Source organism: Mchenga conophoros, linkage group LG23 (genome assembly GCF_057382185.1).
Source record: "Mchenga conophoros isolate Kocher_MC1m ecotype Shallow Benthic linkage group LG23, M_conophoros_male_GT1.1, whole genome shotgun sequence".
In the NCBI taxonomy this organism is placed as follows: Eukaryota; Metazoa; Chordata; class Actinopteri; order Cichliformes; family Cichlidae; genus Mchenga; species Mchenga conophoros.
Genome location: NC_140547.1, coordinates 5,953,696 through 5,977,217, shown reverse-complemented (window position 1 = coordinate 5,977,217; position 23,522 = coordinate 5,953,696). Strand labels below are relative to the sequence as shown.

At 42.8% G+C, this 23,522-nt stretch overlaps 1 long non-coding RNA gene across 2 annotated transcripts in view; it reads left to right on the top strand.

The window, feature by feature from the left end:
- The window catches only part of LOC146546503 (uncharacterized), a 41,349-nt gene extending 18,068 nt beyond the window's left edge, over positions 1 to 23,281 (top strand). For both annotated transcript variants that reach the window (XR_014890684.1, XR_014890683.1), the window contains exons 3-4: positions 9,315 to 10,803; positions 22,637 to 23,281. This is a non-coding gene — a long non-coding RNA (uncharacterized LOC146546503). The remainder of the gene's footprint in view (positions 1 to 9,314; positions 10,804 to 22,636) is intronic.
- Positions 23,282 to 23,522: the final 241 nt, after the last annotated feature.

Here is a 23,522-nt window from a genome sequence, read left to right as displayed (position 1 = left end):
CTACAACACTACAAAGATTTGTGACTTTTTTTTAAATTCCTGCATGTTGATTTTGTTCTTTTTCTGTCTCTCAGTTCAGGCTTACATGCTCATGAAATTCCCAAAGTCCTCCTCGAATAGCTAAAAATGCATTTTTCTTTTAGTGTGTTCACTCTCATACCGACCACCACACTGCAGCCCCTTTCTTCTCACATGTTTACGTCTCGGCCGCCATTTACAAACTATAATCGTATTCCAGGGAAGGGGATCTAAATTCTTTGTCCTGACAGACCCCCCCCCCCCCCCCCCTTTTAAAAAACATACCCCACCACCACAACCCAGTGCCAGATGCCCTTCTGTATTGTGTGGGTGCTGGGGGCAGACAGGCAGGCAGTCCCCTTCTTCTGTCTGTCTTTCTCTCTCAACCATGATGTCACCCGGTGTGTCTGTATGTCTATCAGGGCCTCGACAGGAACTTAAGTGTGGGAAGGGAAAGCATTCAGGGTCGGAGGGGTGATGGTGGTGCGAGAGGTTCAAGGAGGGGTTCAGGATTGGTGGGGGTTTTTTTTTAGGGAGGAGAGGTGGGGAGGTTGATGTGTTGGGAAGACAGTGTCTGCCCTAAGAGGTCAGTTAGTGGACTTGAGCATGGAGCAAGTGTGTGTCTCTATGTGTGTGTTTAAGGGTGGGGGTGTCGGGGGGTTCTCCTAGAAACTCTAAAGCAAAGTGGAATTTAGATGAATCTGTTCATCTGTGTCTTCTACTAATTCATTCTGGAGTCCAAACTCCTCAGTGTTATTCTCACAAAGGGCTTGAAGAGAGAGGATGTGAAGAAGAAAAGGATCGAAAAGCACCTTTTTTGTTATTATGAATTCTATCAAGTACATTCACAATTGTGCACAGATGTAGAGGATTCAAGGCAACGTGACAGCTTAAGCATAAAACATGTTGTTCTAGCATGTTGAGAATTACATTACACAAGTGTTGATTACCGAGCCGAATCACTAAATGAGTTTGATCAAATTCAAGTTCTTTTAATAATATTTCCTTCTGATTTTTAGAAATGTGGGAAGGGAAGTGCACTTGTAGACCTTCTCCAGTTTAGTTTGTGTAGGCAGTTTTAAAAAAAAATATGAAATGCAAATGAGGTCAGGTCAGGTTTTTTTGTTGTTTTTATAAAAGCTGAATTTTATTACAGTGAATTCCCTGATCACATTTAGAACTTCTAAAATTCTGAATCCAGACTAGACAAATATATCTTATTGCAGAGGTTTAACTGCTGGACACATGCAGTTAACTTTCCCGAGGCTATATCCACACTAGTATGTATTTATTTCAGCAGGGTGCTTTAAACACAGCCTCGATCAAGAAAAGCATTTTAGCATAGTATCAGAAATAATCTGCCTTTTTCCTGACATGCCTATTTACTTACAACATGACTATTTACTTATAAATGTTGGCGTAAACATGAAGCAGAGTGTTAGTTACATGGCAAAAATATAACTGAGGATGAACAGCAATGGAAAAAAGTCAGACTGCAAATATTTTTGGAGATTTTGTTATTGAAAGTGACACACAAATATAAGGCAATGAGGGAAAACATACATAAAGATTTATATGTGGCAATATATTAAAGGGGCACATTGTGCATTACTAAAGGAAGCCATTGCAATGGAAACCACACAAGAATAATGAGATCACTAAGCCTAGCTGCAATGTTTTGGCCTCGTTTTTGTGACCGATTAGACCCAATTAGGACGTGAACATGTGTGTCTATTCCTGCATATATGAACTAAAATGTTGTTTTTAAAACTAAAACCAGGTCAGCAGCAGTTACAAATATCTCTGTTTTAGAGGTCTGAAATGCTGATGTAAACTTAGCAAAGTTTCAAAATGAAGATGAATTAGTATGGATGTACTAAAGAAGCCCTTTGTGTCTTGCACTTCTCTTTGTCCTGGATTTCCACATTACGTCATTGTAGGTTACATCGTGGTTTGCCTCTCAAATCGGTACATGGTCACTGTTAACTCAGATTTATGCTGAGCTTAAAGAAACTTTCCTCATCAAAATGTGAAAATAGCCCTTTAGAGACTCGCAATCTGCAATCTGAAGCTCGACTAGCCAACTGAAGCAAGATCTTTTATTTGAGGGACGTTCAGCTGTGATGTTGTCATTTATTCACTGTGCTATCAGCCAAGGAACTGAAACACTAGTTTTAGTTTTTAAGGTTCATATAAACAGCTTAGAAAACTCATTGCTGCATTACTGTCAGTCTAAATAATGGAATAATGTTATTTTTCTTGATTCCTGAATTGGCTTTATAGAGAATGGAGATTTTCATCTGACAGCATTAATGTGATATTTACAGCCCACCAGCAGACACAGACAACAGGCACCTTTTTCAACCGGTAAACATTTACTGGGACACAGATGCATGCCTTTGTCATTCATCCCCTTTCTGTTTGGTCTTCTGCGTTTGTATTTCTTCCACCTCTTTGCTCCTTCCATCTATTGCTTTAATACGTTTCCCATCTCTGTCTTTCTCCTACTCTCGCTCTCCCTTTCTCTTCCTGGCTGTGTGAAGAGGTGATAGTATTGGGAGACAATGGGGAAGACTCACTTAATTAGCTGGACGAGAAGATGCATTGTGGCAATTACCGTGCACAAAGGGAGGGGAAGGTATGGCTCTGTAATGCGCTGCTGTCTGTATTTGCCTGGCTGTTGTAGCCTGGAGTGCAGGCAGGTCTTTATAGGGGAGACTGAAAGCAGTAACAATGGAAGACAGGATGTACTCCACATGTAGAGCCATTTCTAGTCCTTTTACAAACAGGGACAATAGCATCTACAGTCTCTTAAAGGCTGGAAATATAGAAACTGTATGTACTCTACTGATGGATTACTGGGCTCTAAACGCACAGGTCTTGTGGCTGTGTGAAAACTAGCTATCCTGCTTTGCATCTGTGTACAGATCAGTTGTGCACATTTCATAACACCTTTTAATAATAATGCTTTAATTAGATATTATCATAAATAATTTACTGAGGCTTTACGTACGGTTGTATGCCAATAAATAGAAAAAAGAGGGCTGAACTTCTAGACAGTCTTCATAAATGATCTGCAGATACTTTCCTCAAAAAAAAAAAAAATGGAATCAGCAAAATCCAAGGGGTAAAAAAAAAAAGGCCTTCAGACAAAGTATGTGTGGGTCCTAAGTAGACACACAAACCTCATGGACACACAAAATAAAATCAGTCAGTTTAATTATCCAAAAACTAAAAATAGTTTGGGGTAATTAATTATTTCAGCCAAACTAGTAAAATTGAGACGCCTGTTTTTGTTGACAGTTTCACAAAATTCTTTAACACTGTTGCTTTTAATTGTTGGGTAATGGTTGTCAGCTTAAACAGGCATAGTACCATTAACTAAGAGGAGGAGATTTAGATGCCAGTATGACATAGCCTTCAAACCATGCACTTGATGATGATCCCATTTCTGGATATGGGAAGTTGGGAAGTTGTTCTTCTGATGTGTATTTAAGTTAAAATAAAACATAAAATGTCCTGTGTTTATTGCTGAATGTTCTAACAACACACTGAAAGGTCTTTTTTTAATATATATTATATATATATTATATAATATATATAATATATAATTGCTTTAACTCATGGGGGTTACTGCTAATAAATAATTTTTCTAACTAATCTAGATCCCTCTACACCAACAACAACTGCAAACATCCAATACAGAGGTTCCATATGTCATACAGAGCAGTGGATGGGCTTGCAAAGTGTAGAAACTGCACAGAATTCAGATTTTTTCAGTCAAATTCACTACTATTCCTGGCGTGAGGATGGTAAGCACAAGTGGAAACGTATGAAAAGTTCTGAGCATTTGCAGATCTCGACCAAGTTGGATCACAAAGAAGTAATATAAAATTTCTGTCTAGCTCCACAGCGAAGGTTTCATGATTTTGCAGGTCCACTTCAAACACATGGAAATTATAATGCACTTACTATTACAGTATGCTGAAATACTGCTGAAGTTGCACAAATGATTCACATATCTCAGGCTTATCATGTGTTCTGTAAATTGTAGAAAATAGTGGCTAGTTCACTGAATGTGAAAGTTTTCTAAATGTTTTTCTACTTATAGGGAAAATGTTGGATTTCTTTTATGTGATTTTACTGGTCTGGCCCACATCGCCATACAATATATTTCATACCCCCTGATTGAATACAACATAACAACTTTGAATTTTCTTACAATCACCTTCTTAATCTTAACCTAATGAACTTATCTTGTAAATCCATCTTGTTGGGGCCCACCCTACTACATTGTGGGTTTTTCATAAACGTTACTGAAACTTTAGTGAAAAGATTTGTCTACCACTTAACCTGGTGACCCAAAATCTAAAATATTTGTAATGAATTGGGTGATAATCAAAATCGACAGTCACAACTTAAAAACTCTAAAAAGTGAACTTGACCTTGTTGGGTGGCAATGACTGTATTTATTTTCCTCTACTGTTGCCCATCTGTCTCCTTCCTTTCTATTCCTGATTGTCGTGTTGCTGTGTACCAAACTGGACATGCTTCTGCTTTCTATTTCTGACTGGCTATGAGTGGGCCGCTGCTTGGTGCCACTGAGTTTTTTTGTGTATCTATGTGTGTGTGTGGATGTGCAGGGTTGGGTCTAGCGAAGAGCATCCTCCTCTAGTGGAGTGGCCTGAGGGGATTTCTTTCATGAAGTCAGATAACATCCAGGCGACCCCCTCTTCCCTTTTTTATAAGAGTTCTTTAACCTTGATAAATGAAGTAGAGGCAGGAAGGGAGTGAGGGAGGGTGGGAGGAAAAAGTTGTGAGCTGTGTTGGGGGATGAGGCTGTGATGGAGAGAGAGAGAGAGAGAGAGAGAGAGAGAGAGAGAGAGAGAGACACCAACTCCCCAGCCGGCTTGCTCTCAGGATCAATAATGCTCGGAGAGCTGCTGAGCACTCCTGTCTGGCAGCTCTACCATAGGGGATGGAAGGAATCAGGGGAAGAGGGGGAGGATGGGAAGGAGGGAAAAGCAAGAAAAGAAGTGTTGAGAAAGCCTCTCTATCTCCTTCTTGTCACCCTATTTTGCGAAGAGGGGGAATTGAGGTGGATGGAGATGTAAAGATAGAAGGAAGCAGAGAAACACAGATGCAGGGTGGAGGGAAGCTAAAACCAGCACACCTATCCAGCTAAACCATGCCACACACCTACCTGCCCACCCGCCAGGGAAGCACACACTCCCGCACACACGTACACTTAGGTCTCCTTTTGCGTAGCCACAAGGTTACAGAGTGTCGATACAAACGCGCACAGCCCTCTGACAAATGGGATTTGGCATGTTCAATCAACAGTGCTGCCAAATCCCTGTTGTTAAGTGTTGCAGAGCCATATCTGTCTGCAGTGGGGCTAAGCTATGCTACCTGGGCCCGCTAACTGTCCCCTAAATATCCTCCATTAAACTCCTCGGTAATAGAATTATCTGCTGCATTTGTCATTGGATTTGAATGGACGTGTGTGCTGTGGCATAAATAGTGGACAGAGAGGGAGTTGTCACTTTGTGCACCTGTTATAAAAAAGGCTTTGGTACCTCCTCCAGCAGTGCCTCCAGGTCATCTGAACTCTCTTCCTTTTTTCTTTTACCCTCTTTTTCTTGATTTCCCTTCTTGGAATTTAAGTCTCTGGTCTCCCTCCTCCTGGCCATCTCTCCTGGCCTTTTTCCTGTCCTCTGTTAGACCTGATCCTTTCATCTTCTCTCCCCTAATCCTGTGCTAGAGAAGCCACCCCACACCCCCGCCTCGCTTCCCATTGCTCTCTTTTTAACTCCATGCCTCCTCTTATTTTAGTGTGTCCCTGTGCCCATTGTGTCTCTTTCGTTTCTTCTCTTTTTGCCTTCTTTATCCACCCTTTTATCATCCCTGCCTCTATATCTTCTCAGTCTCTCTCCCTGTGTCTTCCATATCACCCCTTCTCCTCTTCTCTTACCCTCGTCTATCCTTAATTAAGTTAGAGATCAGTTGACTGCCCCTATCATTGGTAGAGAGCGGGTTGGTCCTCCCATCCCAGGAAGGGGGTGTATTGTCTGTGCTGGTTGACCAGTGTAATCCTCCTCCAGGGACAAAGGGCACTACCCTTACTACCTCAGCCACCCCCAAAGGGCATTAGCCCCCTGATGAGTGCCATGCCCTGGCCTCCCCCTGCCATCCTGACAAACCAGCATCATACCGCTGGCTCTTCGCTGGTTTGGCTGCTGAGACTGAATGCAGATCACCATGGCAAGGATTTGTGTGTATGTATGATGATATCTACAGTTAAGTGTAGATAATTCATATATCATGTTCTTTCGGGAGGAGAGTATTTATTGTAGGGGTACATTATAGGGACCCTTTAATCCATATATTCTACACGGACACATCTGCTGTAAAACCACAGAGTTCTACTCTAAACCTCTACACAACCCCACATACTTCGCTCTCTTCTTCTCTTTTCTCTTTAACACACACACACACACACACACGCACACATTCACACAGGGAACAAGTAGCTAGGGTTGCTATGGGAACGGTTGGTCAGAGTTTACCAGAGGGGAAACAAACAAAGTACTGTTCATGAGAGCAGGTTGTTCTGTGCAGAAGGAGCAGTGATACTCTGAGAGCAGGTGTATGTGAAAGTGCGTGTGTCCAATTGTGGGTTGCGTGCTATCATGTCTGGTAAGTGATGGAACGGCTGATGAGGTAGAGGGTGACCTTCTGATTAGGAGGTTGGGGATCCTTGACATACCAAATTCCTCCTGATGGTGTGCATGACAATTGCCTTTATAAAGGCATGGAATAAAGCGCTGTATGATAGTGTGTGAACGGGTGAATGAGGCTTGTAGTAAAAAGTACTTTAAGTGCTCAGTTAGGTTGAAATGGCAATATAGAAGTACAATTTACCTGTGCACTACCTTCATAAAATATTTGAAATTCTCAGTAAGGATGAGAATCTCAGAGTAACTCGTGGTATGATATTTAAAGTTAACATGATACAACAATTTTGCAAGAAACCTGCAGTAGTGGGTCTGATGAGTCAAATTGTCATGGGAATCAGTTTTGGATACCTGCATGTTTTTTTTTTTTATTTGTTATATTTGGCACCGGTGTATTGATTACATATCAAGAGGAAGCCAGTAAAGTATTTATCCCACTCCTGCTGCTCAACGAGCCCATGTGGCAACACAGCCTTCAGTTAATTTTAATCAGAGTAATGAATTTATATGAAAAAGCAGAAAATACTCTGAAACAGACAAGAATTTTCATATTCAATTCATCTGGTAATGTCTGTCTTTCTCAGTTAATCATTTAGAACATCAAACAACAGTAAAGATTTTGATTGTGTCCAATCAGAAGTTGGAAACCTGTTAAAACAGCTTTAATGTTAAGACATGAAAGAGCAGTTTTTATTGATTGACACCAAGGATTAATACTCTTATAAATTTTCTTAACTCCTAATATCTGAGAGTGGATGAAAATGTGTATTTCTTTTCTTAAGCTGTTATTATGGGGAAATTACTTAACATTTTTAACTTATTTTGGAGGCAAACTTGATGCTAACCTGTCTCTCTATCCTATCCTACTGGTCTTTCTGTAGTTAAATAATCGAATCTGAGTTGCAAGAGCAACAGCTTTTGCCTAATTTTGGTCATTTCCATTTCTTCAAACATACGAAATGCATCTAAACTCTGAAGCACCATGCAAACCTCAATTTTTCTTTCCATAAAAATGCCACCATGCAATCCATCTAGGTCCCCATCCCCTTTAATGTCTCTTTAGCCCTGCACTTGGCTGCTTGAGTAATATTTATTGCACAGTCTCTTTTAGCCTCAGTTTCTCCTTTTTATTCATTTCCCCCTGAAACAACCAAGTCCTGTGCCGCAAGGCAAAACGCATCGCCCCCCACCAACCCCACTACCTCCATCAGCCTTCCCCACCTTCTCCAACCCCTGCCCTCTTTCCTTCAGCACTGACAGATAGACAGACATACTGTTCTCTCTTTCTTTGCCTTTCACCTCTCAAACCTCCCTCCATCCATCCTGCCTGGACGGGTACAATGCAGGCGCTCTATCCTGCGGCAGGGAGAATGCAACCCTGAACTAACAATATCACCAAGGCTGCCTGAATGCCGCCGAGTCCCATTGTGCTCTGTCAGAGGGGAGTTAACACCCATGTCTGAGCCCAATGAATAGTATTATTGTGTCTGAGACATACACCGCACCCCGGGTCCCCATCCATGTCCCCGAACTCAACTCGCCTGCCCCCCCAAACTTGGCTCTCTTGTCCCAACAGTGTAGCCCCCCTCTCACGCCACTCTTGCACCCCCTTCGCTCTTTCCTTAACAGACAGCTCTAACTTCCAAAGCCTTGCCGGCCCACTGACTCTAAACCTCAGCACTTTACTTCTCTATTCCACTGGCAGTCAGCCCATGGGTTTTAGTCTGGTTTTTAGAACTGCAGAGGGGCTAAGAGAGGTGAAAAGAAGGGCTGTAGTGACTCTTGCAAGAGTATTTTGCAGATTGTGTGGTTCTGGCAGCATGTTGCAATGTGAGGTAGTGGGGGTTGAATTTGGCCATAGCTCTTTTTCTGTTGTGGAACACAATAGGACCATGGATCCTCAAAGAAATGTCTCCCCCCAACTGCTATTATCATAAGAAGAGGGCCGCTCAACCAATTTAAATAATTCTGGATGATACAAAAGCTGAGATGTTTTGTTTGGCAAGGTTTCTATAGAGCACCACTGGTCTGGCCAAAACATTCCCATTCCTTCACACTAACTGTGCCACAAGGTGGTGAAATATCCTGTCAGGTTTAACATTACTTTTGTTATTTATAATCATTAAGGGCAAATAAATATTACATTTTGCAAGCCTGTTTTGCCAAAGGAGCGGAAAAAAAGCATAGCTGTTAAAGACAAACTTTTCCCGTAAATATTTTTAATGTATTCTATTGACGCAGGAGTGATTTTTATAATGGGCCCACTCTTGCTATATTTTGCTATCTGCAGCACATCAGAATCTAATAGCTGAGAGTACCTTTGGCAGGCAGTATCTCACTGCCTGACACACTTAACTCTCAGGCCTCAAATCCCCGCAGTTTCTGCTCTCTGAGGTTAGCAGGTTCATATTACCAGCTGAGTGAGGATGCCAGAATCCTCACCCCAGACTTCTTGTTGATCAAAGACCAGGATTGACATTCAGAGTGTGTAAAATCCTAAAAGTTAAGATTAACTTGTTTTTTTCTCCATCTCTGTCTCTGGTTGTTTGTGTACAACAGGAAGAGGAGAAGGAGGAGGAGGCAGCGGAGAACGAAAAAGAGAAGCAGAGTGGGTGGAAGAATGGAAAAAGAGAAGGATAGAAGCAGTTCGAGGAGGTGGTATCGAAGCGGGTGAACCCAGAGCAGGTGAACACAGCTGTGGATCGCCATGGGCTCTCTGGCTGCCTTCCTCCTGTGGCCCCGGTGCTGCATACAGGGGTCCCGGTGAACCAGCAGGGGCCAGCCAAAGCTGCGGCAGAGTGGGCAGGCTAGGCCAGCCAAGCCAGGAGAGAGGCAGGTGAGGCGGGTGAGCCGAGCTCTCATTCCCGCCGGCTACGAGCCTCCTCGGCAGAGTGGAGCAGCGCGGAGTAGCAGAAATCAATACAGAGGAGAGAGGCTAGCAGAGGTTGCCCAGCACCGCCTGCAGGCCTCGGAGCCCAGGGACCAACCACCACTGCTCCCAGCTCCTCTTTCCATCTCTCTTTCTATCTTTCTCCAGCAGTCCCACCACCATCTAGGGCCAGGGCCCTAACCTTGGAAGTGCCCCACACGCTGTGTGTGTGTGTCAGTGCACGCACATGTGTGTGTGAAACAGAGAAAAGGGAAAGGGAAGAGACAGAGAAGCAGTCTTTGTGTGTGGTTCAGCTGGAGGGTTTTTACTTGGTCCAACACCACTTCATAAAACTTTGTCAGAGAGACGTGGAGACAGCAGGAGAGGCAGAGAAGAAGAATGAGACAGGACGTCGAAGGTCTCTTTTCTTCCACCTGCCTCCCTCTTATTACTCATTCCAACTTAACCGTTTGAATAAGGATCTGTCTGAGCAACCTGCTCAGTCCCACTTCCCAGCACAATATTCCTAAGATCTCATGAGCCAGGATGAAAGGACAATTTGAACTTTTTCTCTCATCCGCTATATCAGACACAACCTGTCTTTTCGTCTTAGATTTTCTTACCCTCACTACAGCAGCTCCCATAAGAGGATATGGCAGTGCAGTATTGATCTATAAGGTGGAAGAGAGGAAGGCGGGCCTGGGCTTTCATACCTCTCTCTCACTATGTGTGGGGAAATAGCACCTGAAGTCCACTTACCGCTGTGCAGCAGGGATCCCATGGCAGCACAAGTGAATGGCTGCTAATTGAATGAGAGATGAAAAAGACAGTAGTTTTAAAAGTGCCATGCCCTCAATCGTCTGCCTTCGTTTTCATCGGACTTTTTGTCTCCTCCACGTACGCAAAAGTCCTTCCCCACACAGACACTCACTATTCAGATGTTTAAGCTAAATTGCCAAAATAATCACAAATGAAAAGCTGGTTTGACATCAGCGTGAATGTGCAGACCTTTGTACAAAAGAGGGGAGAAACAAGTCGAATTTTTATCCAGCGATAGTGAGTGTCACGACACAAAAAGATACTGTACATGTCTGAGGGCTGGAATGACACTAAAGGACAGGTGGAGAGTTTCCCAAGAATGCAAATGTGCGGTGATTACGATGGGATTCTTATTTCCTGGTGAGTACAATGTCACGGTTTCGTTCTTCATTTTTATTAACACAAGCCACTCTGTTAGTGTGATAACCATATTGAACTAAACTAAAAGATAGCATAAGATACCATCTCTGCTCGGAGGACCACGTGTGTTTTTCAAGTGAACTCAGAACATGTTGTGTTGTAGATGATCTCCACAGTCTGCGCTGTGATCACACTGTCACCGACTGTTGGAGTAGCTCGTTGTTGTTGACTGTACCAGGCAGGGCATTAAAGCACAATTCCCCCTCGCCTGCCAATCTCCTGGCACACACAGAGAAACTGGCGCCTCTCTACATCTCAGCCTGGCAGCGATTACAAAATGGCCGATTCCTGTCTGCCAGCTGTCTCCCTCAGCCAAGATGGCGCTCACTCTCTTTTTAATGCCCGCTGTTTGCCATCTGCCCTCTAATTGTTAACGGCTATGCAAATATCTTGTAATTGCCTTTGCATGCGCTTGATACTTAACCCCTCCCCATCGGTTGTAAATAATGGTGGTAGCGTAGACGGAATAAAAAGAAACACAACCCTGTGCGGTTGCTGATTGAATACACAGCAGGAACAATTAGCAAATGAATGTTGCCTGTAGTTGCTCTGCTCTTTACTTCTCTTTAAGCTCACCTTATTCTGCATGCAAATCACCGATGCTGTTGCTTTTGATGCTAGCTGAAAAAAATAAAGCGGCACCTCGTCTTTCTGTCGCATTCAGAGACGCTCATGTGTCTTCTCATTGTGCCATATGTGGCATCTGTGGTTGGCTGCATAACCAGGGTACCCTGCCTCCTCTGACAGGCAAAGCCCACACTGTAAAGGGGAGCAGGAGCGAGGGAGAGGCATAACATAATGACCTCATTAGCATGCTCAGCACTCCCTGCTATAGGCCCTGGTGCGCCGCTGCGCCGTGGGACCCACCGGTGTACGCCCTTCTCACAGCACTCAGCATGCAACATTGTGTTCTCCCCACACAATGCGGCGCTTCATACAGGCTTTATTACGCCTTGTCAAAGCACAGGGGGATCAGGGGTATCAGTGCAGAAGCAGCAGGATACTCGCTGTGTACGTGGAACAGGAGATGTATTGGTGCTTTATGGTCTTAATGTGGTGTTAGCTGTGCTGATGGATCCTCTGTTGCTGCTGTTGTGCATTGATATGTGTGTGTTTATGTTTGTGTGTGTGCTTCTCTGCGCCCCCATACTTGTGTGCCTTTGTGTAATTGTTCGTTTCATTGTCAGCTCCCATGGCATTCGTGGCAGTTTTCACCTGTCAGTGCTAATTATTGGAAAGAGTGATCTGGTGAATCATCTATGTCCTGGAAATAGGCTATCAGCCACCCTGCAGACCTGCTGTATGGCATCTGTTGTCGTTCTGTAGCAGCGTAGCTTTTAGCTTCACAGTGAGGACTGTAGGGTGACACCACTACATATGGGCTCTCTCTCTCTCAAGAATATGACAAGATGACAGATCAAAGCATACATATTTACGTTTTTTTTGTTAAGTCGGAGAGGTTTAAGCCAACACTAAAACAAAATCGGAATTCTTTTTTCTAGATAAATCATATCTCTTAATGAATGTTTATTATTGTGAGATCAGACACAAAAGGACACATGCTGACAGTTAAATGTAGGTTTTACAGTAAAACAATTCACACAACTATTAAAAGCATAAAAAAACAGCAAAAGACCCAACAACAATAAGCACTGACGTACAAAATATAAAAATTGAAGTACCGTGGTTGTCCCCAAAATACATTTTTTGAAATCTGTGGTGCGATTACTGCTGAAAATTTTAATAGTGTAGTAACCACTGTTGTCTTTTATCCCTCCTCAAAAGGCTGGTTCATCCCCGTTATCATCTCCTCTATCAAACTGAGGCAGTTTTAATCAAGCCTCTGTCTAATCAGTCCACAGTGACATTGATGAGACTGAGGTAGAGTGGAGCGGGTTAGGATAAAGAGCCCATGCTAGCAGTGGTTAGCCTAGGTGGGGTGACGCTACAGTATCTTTTGTGGGGAAACAGGCAGTGGAGAGGACTAAAATCCTCTCTCAGCAGGGAGGCAATAACAACCGATGCAAGCTAGATTGAACTTTTTATAGAATTTTTTGATGATGTTCCTAGGTTAATAATTTTGTCTAAATTCTTGCTTTGGAATTGAAACATACCTGGGTTTCAGAAACAGTGTAGAGGAGAGAAAATAAAAGAGGCAGAGCGAAGAAAATCAGTTTGAATTTGTTCAAATCTCTCATGCAGTCTTAAATATGGATGTGTGTCAAGTGTTTCAAAGAAGAAAGAGAGACGCGACTGGATCACGAGGAGCTGAAAGGGTGGGGCCATCGTATTTTTCGTATTCAAAACTACAAGGACGACCATATGGTATGAAAAGCAACCGATGAGCACGATACCTCACCGCATATGCCAGTCAGCCATCATAAGTGACACGTACTGGCTTATGGAAACATACTGCATGAACACACACACTTTCATGTGTTCGTTCACGCTTACTCACAGAAAAAAAATGGGGAGGAGGGGGGGCTCCACAATGCCATCCCCTGCAGAAAGCTTTTATGTTAATCACAGTTAGGGCCCTGTGTCTTACTTACAGTGTTGCAATTATGCATAATTCAACACACAGACAACAGGCAGGACAGTACAGTAGACCTTGGTTTAGGCGGCACCGCCTGTGGTTGAATGTGAGACACTAAATTGAGCAGAATAACAAGACTCGCCTTTTTCTTTTAAGGCTAAAGGATATATTGAGGTTCCAAATGTTTTCATTTAAATGTTTTTTTAACTAATATTCATGATTCAAATAACTATATAAAGTTTCTAAATTTAAACATTACTAAAACTTTATATTAAAATCATTCTTAATAGATGATTTAACATTTTATTTAATCAGAGTGAGATCTGCTCAAATACACGAAAGATCAGCATCACTACTGTAGTACAGCATAATTTTCCCTAAATTGCATTAACTGAGAAGTTTTTAGGGCATTTTTTTGTGCAGTCTTCATTGGAGTGACTCTTATGTGGACTGTTCATTTGTGTGCGAGAGAGTGTCGTTCACTCCACTGCAGCTTTTCTCATTCTGACTGCCCATTGCTTTTTATTTGCTTAGGTATTGATTGAATGTGGTGCACCCTCTGAAGTAATAGTTGCTGAAAGCATTTACAGCCATCACTCAATTTATCCTGGCCAGTTTCGCATGTCATTCTTTTTCTGGTTATGACCAAACAAATAAGTCATCAGTTCTGTCTAAGATCAAATTATTATTCAAGTCGAAAATGAAATGTAGACACATGTGCGCCGAGGTTGCGGCAGTAGGTAAATTTGCAATTTTTATGTGCATTTTGTGCAGTTTTTTTCTTTACTATGCTCAAATGCATGAATTTTATTTTGCAGAGATTATCGAGCTGAAGTGATCACGAAAGCTTCTAGCTGCAATTATTGCCGCGCATTCATGTTCAGCAGAAGACTGATCTCTATTCATTTCAAGCATTGCAGTTTTCTATTTAAATGACAGCCATTATTTCCTAAAAAGTGAGTCATTTAAAATATTGAACCTCTTTCAGTTATAATGATAATTAAGGTAATTGGTTGAACAGGCTAAGATCTTTTTCGGGCCATTTTATTTGCCAAGATACACTTGATAGACCAAACTAAATTCACTTCAATGATACTCAAGCAAATTCCTTATGTGAAACTACCCTTCTTAGGAAGTAATTCCTGAGTCAAGTGCTGCTGCTGTGGTTTCCTCGGAGCTGCAACACTGAGCCCCAAGTCTGATTATAGACTCAGGGAAAAACAGTCAGGCATTTATCCAAGTCACTGATTATGTCATTTCAACAGGCTGCAAACACTCAGACTGGGTAGACAGCTCTGAGGGGAGAATTATGAAGCCGGACTGGAATGGAGGCTGTATGAAAAGGAAATGAAAATGGAGTAGTGCTGTATGTGTGATTAAACTGCCTGCTTACCGGCAAAAGGCCACGCTGGTGTAACACAGGCCTGAGATTTGGCCATAATGAAAATGTGAAGGTGGTGGGGTTTGAACCCTCTGAATGATGTGTATGAGCACACACACACAGACACACTCTCTGGTGGCTGCACATGAGTTATATAGTGTATGTATGTGCTCAGGTTGAATGGTTTATATGATGGCCCGTTAAGAAAGACCACAGATGTAATTTGAGACACAAAGCACAGAAGAATAATTCAAGGAAAAACATCCTTCTCCAGTTAAAGAAAAAACAATTTAAAAAAATAAAAAAATTTGTAGGTGACATGCAAATTAGACCACCATGCCCACATAAATATTACATTTAACCATTTGGATTCAGAGCCAGAATCCCAGTCATGAAGCGTGGGAACAGACTAAATTAGGAGGTGAGGGGTCTGTGCGGTGGAGGGGGTTTCAGTTAGTTCACGGCCAGACACCCCAGCTGCACTGACTTCCATTCAGAAACAGGTTAAGGAGGACCTCAAAGGTCAAGGTTAGAGGGAGTGGGGGGAAAGGGGTCATCACTGCAGCATAGAGCAATATGCGTGTGTGTAGGTGTGTGTGTGTGTGTGTGTGTGTGTGCCATTCATCTGTCGTGCGTTCCTTGCTGGCTGGTTCACTTGTCTGTAAGCTGACTGCATGTTTGCTTAGTTTATAAGCTGCTTCTTATTGCCTCGCTCCAGGGACAACTTGAACAGAGAAGCAAGGGAACCCAACCCCCTTCTGTCAGCCTCTGGCCAGTTTCCAGCCGGCCCTGAGCCAAATCGAGCCAGAAATCAGACCTGCAGCCTAGTACACCCCCTGGTCAAACAACCCCCAGTGAAACGCAGTCAAACCTAGTCAGACACTTTGACAGCCTCCCCCCCCCCCCCCCCACCCCCCCGTCTGTCTCAGTCTGCTGCCTTCTGTAATTTAGCATGTTGGCTCAGGATTAATCAAATGTGCATACCTTAATCAGAAATATCTTTCATTACATGTCACTTTGGAAAGCCTTGAATGGACACATGTAGAAAGAAATATAATTATGAATTAGCAATAGATAGATAGATAGATAGATAGATAGATAGATAGATAGATAGATAGATAGATAGATAGACAGACATTGACCATAGACCATGCGCTAATTTGATGTGCCATCATCTTCATCATATGGCATTTTCTTTGGTATCGAAATGCAGCAGATCACTGCCATTTCATTAAATCATCCAGGAGGTGAGTCCATGATCATGTGGCACATTAAGCAAGTTATGTTTGACATGAGCAGTGTAACCCCTTTAAGAGGAGGGACTGCAGCACATGAGGAGAGGAGAAAGACAGGATGTGGAGGCAGATGAGGAACAGAGAGGACAGTGGAAGTGAGGGAAGAAATGGAGAGAAGCAGAGCCACAAGCTAACCCACCCTGCGGTTGCCTGCTTCCATTCTTCATCGGGTACTTATGGTTCATTAGACTGTCTGAAAGAAAGACCCGCTTTCCCTCATCACCTCAATAGACTAGTCCCCCTCTCTCTTCCATAGCCTGGAGGGTTCTCCTACAAAAAAAAAACCTCCCATACCCTCGTTTTCCTTCTCATTTCTGCCTCCGTCTCTTAATCGTCTCAACTCGCCCTGAAATCAAGCTTAGTAACAGCAGTTTTGTGAGCCCCTCTGGTCCACCCCCCCACCCCCCTGCTTCCATCTCCTATCATCCTCCGATCCCCACCAGCTCCCCTTCTCTGCTCATTCACTCACCTTGGTCAGACACACCACCCACCCACTGCTTAAATCCCTATCAGCATGTCAAGTAAATGTCTTCCCAGCTGGGGTTGACGCACACACACACAAACGCACATGCTGAAATATAAATGCACTACACACACAATCTTTTGCTTGCTTCTGGGGTTTAGCCTTCCTCCCTGCTGACCCTTTTCACCCCTGTTTTGCTCTCTTCCCCTTCCCGCCGACTTTCTTTCCCCCTCTGCCTCTCCTCAGGCACCGATCTGACAGGATGGTTTGGCTAGCTGACTGTATGTGCAAGAGGTTTATCACAGAGCTTCACTGCACTCCTTCTGTTGCCTGCCTGTTTTTATTTTCAAAATTAAAGTGCTTTCTCCAAAAGCCACTCGGTACCTTAGGCCATGCTCACCTTTACATCCCATCTTTTTGATTAAAAGGTTAGTGGAATCCTATCCTCTAAATTTGTTACAGTAAAATCTGGTCAGTTTATCTTCTAATACAATCTCCAGCTGCAATATCTGGGCTGTGTGTTAAGAAATAGCTCTCATATCTGCCATATTTTGAAGTCGCTCTACTGCAGAATACTTATTTTTTCCAGAAGGGATGTAATATGAAGCCAGGAATGTTCTTTAACACAGGTTTTTGCAATTTTTCTTTGCAGATTCCTTTTTCAGATGAATACTTTAAAAAAATAATTTTTTGTTATTAATTTTGCATTATCTACCATAGTTACATCTTTCACTAAAATGTTGTTGCTGGGAGATTTAGAAATATATTTTGATGAAGGCATCTATGATTTGAAGAGATCAGGTTCACCTATCGCGAGAGAACCTTTGTTTGTTTGCAAATGGCTGCGGTTGTTTATCGTAGTATTTAGGGAATAAGAGATTTCCTTATTCATCTAAATTGTCACAAACCTAGTCTTGATCTAATCTCCCACCAGCTGAAGTCTTAGCCTCCTGGGTTGTAAAAATAATTTGTGCAATTTGAGTTTGTTCATATACACTGCTGATATCATTAACATACAGGGGGGGCAGTCATTACTGAGCTCCCAGCAGACCGCAAAACAAAAATCTCACCCTGGTTCTTCTCAGAATAAGTGACCGTTTCCCGTTTGAAGCAACCCCCCACCCTTTGTACCACATTTCAATCATTACGCTGATTTTTGGGGACAATGACGAGCAAAGGCGAATTCTCAGCAGTGCCTCAGTCAACATACCACAATCTTTATGTAAATGTATTCAGATGCATTCTCAGCCCTCTAGACCATCATCTCTGCTGGGTGGATGTGGTGGAGGCTGTTCAGTCTTATCTTCTCCTGTAGCAGGCTGAAAAACGCGCAGCACGGTTGGTGAAGCATATTGCGAGGTGGACCCCTGCCAACGTGCGTGAGAAACCCCTATTAAACCCTATGTTTATATTGGGGTTGTGATTTACAAATGTGCGTTTTCGTGCCTTAAGGCATGTGCACCCCCTATGCCATTTTGCTTTTTCATCAGGCGCACAGCAGACAGCAATAGAATAGCGAGGACGGGTCCTTGCTGCGTGTGGAAGGGGAGGGGAATAAGAGAGAGATAGAGAAGTGTGCATGTGTGCATTTTCATCTTATTAGGTGCTCTTCTCTGGAGCTCGGTATTCTGCTCATATTGAGATATTTCCTGAGCATGCTGACACAATTATGCACGCCAAGCAACTGTGTATGGCTGTGCTCCTTGACTCCGGTTCATCTCTAATGTGCTGAACTTGACACTCGGCAAGTTCATTGTTATTCATTTCACTGTCATCCAGGGTGCCCTGCGAGACTGTCCAAGTCTCCAGCCTAGGTTGTCCTGGCAGGACTGTGTTTGTCACACAAGTGTGCACACACACAAACATCCACACAAACCTATTGTTTCAGCATCAGGATGGTTGTAGTCCTCCGGGTAAAGGTGTGTGCTGACTGGATCGGAGGATGCAGTGAGATGGTGCAGTTTGTCTGTGACTTAGTAGCACCGCGTTGAGCTGCAGCAAAGTTCAGATCTCTGGTGAATAGGCGCAACGAGAGCAGATGTACAGTTTTTCTGCGTAGGCTGATATTTGTTTCATTGAGGTGAGGAGTTGGATTTGAAATATTAAAATGTCATTTTGTGTTTGACTTCAGCTTTTTCGTTTTTGTGTTCATTTTATGTCACCAAATTAAAAACCATTAAACCATTTCTCACTCAAACACCCTTAAAATAAGTGTGTTCTTCCCCTCTTGTTTTCTTGCCCTTTACTGTCTCCTTTCTAGGGTTTTTTTTTTTAACTTTCTCCTTCTGTCACTAGAAAACCAGGGGCTGCAGTTTGCTTAGCCGAGTCCATAAAGAGGCATCTTAAAAAGCTGTGTTAACAGACCAACAAAGCTTTAAATGTGCCCCCCTCTGTGAGAGGGTGGTTCCCATAGGGATGTGGCGTGGCGCTCCATTGGTAGGCTTCTATCCGGCTTCTCATTCAGCCCAACGCTCAGTCACGGTCACTTATGGTAGGAGGAGAAATCACACAATTCAGCCTAGGCCTGATCCAATGACATGTTTTTTTAATGAGGTGGCTCTATGTCTTTGTTTGGGCACCAAATTCAAGTCCAGACCTGAGCAAGTCCTGCTGAATAAGATGCAAGGCCATGGCCGGGCACAACTTAGCACACAAAAAACCCACAAAGAGCTGAGCTTCTGTTGAGCTAGTGAATAGGTCTCTACTTTCACACTGCTCCTCTGTGAACATGACAAGCAAGCAGGGCCATACTTAATTTTAACTTCTTATTTCTGATGGGAGTTTTAATGTAGCATTTGTTGTCCCCTTAGCTTGAGGACAAGCTCAAAACCCTTATATATATTTTATCAGGATTCAGTGGCACTCAAAGGAATTGCCTGGAAGCTAATTTTACACCTTCTAGTTATTTTTTCCAGGGTCATACACCAACGGATTTCTTTCTTTTTCATTTTCACCAGCCCTGGTGTCTTTTTCAGAAAACGCCACACCATATATCACACATATGTGCATTTGTCATACGGCGTGTGTACATCTGCAAGCATGCCAGGCGCTCACTGGTTTGTATGTTCAGGGGTGAGGACTGTCATTAAACTGTCTGCCTGCATCACTAGACTCAACCATCACCCAGGCTGGCTGTCCATTCTGCTTCATGCTAGGTCTTAGAACAACACACACACACAGTCAGATTCACTTGGCCTGTAGCCAGGATTCACATACACAAAGCATACAGTCTGCCTCTTCACATTGATATGAAAGATTACATTAGCAAATACAGATATTTTTATGTTCATGCTGCACAAGTTTCATTTTAAAGTTTCATTTTTTTATTCAAATTTCAAGCCAAAAAATTGAAAAAAGTGATGCTTCATAGATTTTTTATATATATATATATATATATATATTTTTTTTTTTTTTGCAGGAAAAACTCTTTGAAAATATTAGTTGTGGTCATACTCCCAACCTGTCCAGCTTGTGAAGCCCTAAAATGAAGCGGTGTCCATTTGTGACCCCCTCATAATAAAAGAAAATTAAATGAAAAGGGATTTTTCTTTTCAACGTGTTTTTAGGTCAATTATTTCATAGACATATAGAGGTAAAAAAAATCTGTTTCTTCTTGTCTCTTTAACCAGGGTAGCATTTTTTTTCTGTAATGTTAAATAGGTTCATAAGGCCAGGTTACCACTTCCAATTTCAACAAATGAAAAGAAAAACTAAGAAAATTTTGTTACTTAAAAATGAATAAAAATGTGCATATGAAAAAAAAACCCTTTTAAATGTTTTGCCAAGTTAAGCACACTACAATAAACCACAGTCTGCCCACTGGACCTGTGTGCCCAAGTGCTAAAGCATCCTTAAACCCTCTCATACAGCCAACCCATCAGCCGGGCTACTTGTCTCTGATTTAGTCCGACTCTGTTCTTTGCTCATGTTCAAGGCTGTGGTAATGGGGAATTAGTATGCAGAGAAGCAGACAGACGGCCCTGTGGATCCAATAGGTAGCCAGACTGGAGAAGTAGGCTGGAGTGGGGGGAAAGAGCATGTTGTTCACTTCTCCTCCTTCTATCCTCCCGCTCCCCTTCCATCACCCTTTCTTCGCCTCGTTCCCCATGCCCTGTCCCAAACCTTAATGGGACGTCAGACGGACAGCCTCGCCTGAATTGAGCAGGGACAACAGCCTGCAACCCCCTTGTTGTCTTTCCAAAAAAGAGACTCCCCCATCCCCCTCTTTCCCCCATGCCCCATTTGCTCTCACACGGCTAGCACCCATAGCTGCTCTCCTCAGTTCTCAGGGCTATTGAAGGGGTTCCAGACACCCTCCACTCTTCAGCCCCTCAGCCTAACTCTGCATAAATTAGACACGTCTCCCTGGTGCCTCGTCAGCCGCTCGGGGCACGCCTGGCCCCAGGTCTGCCATCTTCCAATCTGCTGCTCTTGCCCCCCCTCATGCTGTCACCTTCTGTCTCCCCATCTCCACCATCTACTGTATTTTATCAGTCCTCAATCTTCTTCTATATCATCTTGAGAATTGTGTCCAAGTTCTTCCAAAATCACAGTCACTACCCCTTCTGCTTCTGCTTTTGTCAATTTTCCACTTCCTTTTTCTTCTTTTTTTCCCCCTTAAATCCCCTGACACACTCACTCCTACCTAACCCGCTTTATATTCTCCACATTCTCTCTGTCTGCTTTTCTTATCCTGCTAGCAGTTTCTTATCCATATCTACCAAGCCTTTTCCTCTCCTCTCCTCTCCTTTCCTTTCCTCTCCTCTCCTCTCCTCTCCTCTCCTCTCCTCTCCTCTCCTCTCCTTTTCAGCCAGGATATTGTTTACATCTGTCTTGGTAATCACCGACAGAGCCTCTCTAGACCTCACAGATGTTGCAATAATACAGGGGATTAGAAGGCTTAACACTCTGGCTTATTTAGGGAGTTTTCCCAATGGCGTGGTAGCAAAGCTCGTCAGCTCTTCTGAATTTGACCTTTTTTCTGTTTCACTCACTAGTGCCGAGATCCTGCAGTCTCTCTCCTCTTTGATTTGTGATTTTTCTCTCTCTCTCTCTCTCTCTCTTTTTTTTTTTACAAGAGTCAGGCATGCTGATTTCTTTCCCAGATTGGTCCTCTGGGCTCCCAATTCCAGCAGATACATCAGTTGTTTGGTTTAAATAACAGCTAAAATACTTTATATACTCTATGACAGGAAGGACATGCTATCTTTTTTATTCACAAGTCCTTTAATCCGGTGTCATAGTAGCTATCTTACATACTGTATGAGTTTATCCTTGGCATCCTCTAGCCTTGCAAGAATAACAACCCAGTGTAGCTAGGTAGCTATGTGCTAGCTTCTTTCGTTGCTCACTATGATGAGGGCTGGACCTCCCGCGTCTCCTCTGGTCTCCTCTTTACTTCAGCATTGAACGATAATTGGATGGCCTTCTCAGACTCAGCATCTCTGCTGCCCCTCTCTGCTGTACAACGCCACTCGTGTTTTATGACCAAGCAAATCCTGCATCTGAGACTGTGTGTGTGTGCGCGCCTGTTTGGGTCAATGTATTTCTGTCTGGATTCTAATCCCAAAGGTGATATTAGTCTCATAGGGGGCAACCCTTCCCCCTTAAGCACGCGTGTGTGTGTGTATCTGTGTTTGTGCTTCAGGCATTGGGGTCAGCCAGGAAGCCCAGACAGGGCTCTATCTTGACCTCTGACCCATGACTGTCTGCTTGCTCAGGGGTCATGCACATTCGCGATGCAGACAGCTGATAGACGCACAAACACACGGACATGCACTTGCCTTCATGCGCCCTCCCCCATCTAGTAAACATTAACAGTTTGGTATGTCTGGGGTGATGATGACAAAGGCAGCATCATCGTCACTGCATATCTGCAGAGAGCTCATGTGATTTAAATAAAGTACATCTTCATGTGAAACAGCTCTTCCTGTTGGTGGTTTTCTGCAGAAATCCCCATATGCTTAATTAACATACACTAAAGGACACTTGGAATTAGAAGAATATTTCTGGACTAACTGCACAGTTTTGCATTGCATGCAGTATTGCATTTTCTATTCACTAATGAGTCTCTTTTTTACATGCTTGTATCTTCACAGATGCAGTCAGAAAAGCCACCGTGAAGATAAAATTGACTCTTGAGCTTCCACCTGAATAACAAAGCGTGCACGCTATCTGTAGCCAATTTCTTTGAACACGTTTAGCCTTGGCCACATATGGAAAATGCCACCTCTACACCTGCAAGAGCAGTCACTTAGACACACATCATTAGAGTCTGATTATCCTCTGTCTAGGCGCTCGTCTTTGTGGATGGTAACAGGTAAGTCAGTGCTGCTTCTAAAAGGTAAGTTTAGAGGTTGAATCAATTTAAGTGCTGTCTAAAGTGTAAAATGGAGCTTCCGAACAATATTTTCCAAAATTAGTTTCATTAGATATGAATTACTATATTTGAGACCAATTTTAGGTCGGAGATTGGATGAGACCACAAGGGGTCTTTCTTTTTCACTCTGTAATTTACATTCAAGTATTTGATTGTAAAATCATTCAACGAGAGTTTGCTGTTGTTGAATTACTTTCCTCTTTGCTGGTGCGACATTATGTACACATGTATATTTAGAGAATCTTTTTCTATAAAGAAATACGTTCATCACAAAACACTGAACGATATTGCAAAATGCCAAAAGTGTTGTTCTAATGGGATATTCATATTTTGAATAAAGTTGATCAATTTGTGAAATGAAAAACTGCCTGTGTTGGGTTTTCTTTCTACTGAAGTATCATTTTTATATCTGCCAGAAATGTTTGTTTTTAATAGTTGTGATTATACCTGAAGCATACAGTAAAGTTATAGGACTGATCATGTTTCATATTTTCAATAATGTCAAATAATTCAATAAAAACACAAACAGCAATAATTTTGGTATTACTTTCCAAAGCTTGATATGTCTTATTGCTCACTGGAATTTACTTTGCCAATACACTATG